Here is a 931-nt window from a genome sequence, read left to right on the forward strand (position 1 = left end):
TAGAAAATATTCTGCAATGTAGGAGAGCTTTCCAGAGGGTGTGGGGCAGAGAGACAGAGAGAGAGAGAGAGGGGGGGGGGGGGGGAGAGAGAGAGAGAGAGACAGAGAGCGAGAGAGAGAGAGAGAGAGACAGAGAGAGAGGTGGGCTAGGGTTTGTGAAACTGGGGAGCTTCGCTCCGTTTAGCACCTCTGCCCTCCCCAAGCATTCTCAGTTCTCACAGTATGGCAAAGACCCAGGAACTGTTAACCCAGGAAATGGTTTAAAAAGGAAGCACACTAAATGCATACAGTGTGAGAGAGACAGGAAAAGAGAGAGAGAGAGAGAGAGAGAGAGAGAGAGAGAGAGAGAGAGAGAGAGAGAGAGAGAGAGAGAGAGAGAGAGAGAGAGAGAGAGAGAGAGAGAGAGAGAGAGAGAGAGAGAGAGAGAGAGAGAGAATAAAACCCATGACCTTACATTGGTTGACACCAAGTGTCCATACAGAGCCAGTTTCCATATGTTGCACCTGTCTGGCATTCAGACACGGCAAAGGCGGTCAAAAGGACATCCGTCGGTTCACAAAATTAATGAATATTTATATAGCAAAAAGATCTATTTAAATGGCAAAAGGGAGAAAGAATGCAAACGTGTTGTTAGTGAAGACAGCAGCCATCAACATCATTCACTATGGCAGTTTATGAGCTACATGTAGGAGAGACAATAGGAAATTTAACTCCAGTCTCATAGCAGAGCAGCAATGATGAGAATCCGCCCAGCCCTGTTCCATTTTGACCCGGTATATGTAATACAGCTACAAATGAGCAGCACAGCTATCTGGACTCACTCAGGCTTCTAGAGACAAAAGTGTAACCAACATTTTTTTTTAAGGTTTATAGATTTGCAAGATTCCTTTATCATTTCACAATAATGTAAAATACTAGCTTGGTACTTTTC

Source organism: Electrophorus electricus, chromosome 2 (assembly GCF_041902795.1).
Source record: "Electrophorus electricus isolate QZ-2024a chromosome 2, ASM4190279v1, whole genome shotgun sequence".
Classification (NCBI taxonomy): domain Eukaryota; kingdom Metazoa; phylum Chordata; class Actinopteri; order Gymnotiformes; family Gymnotidae; genus Electrophorus; species Electrophorus electricus.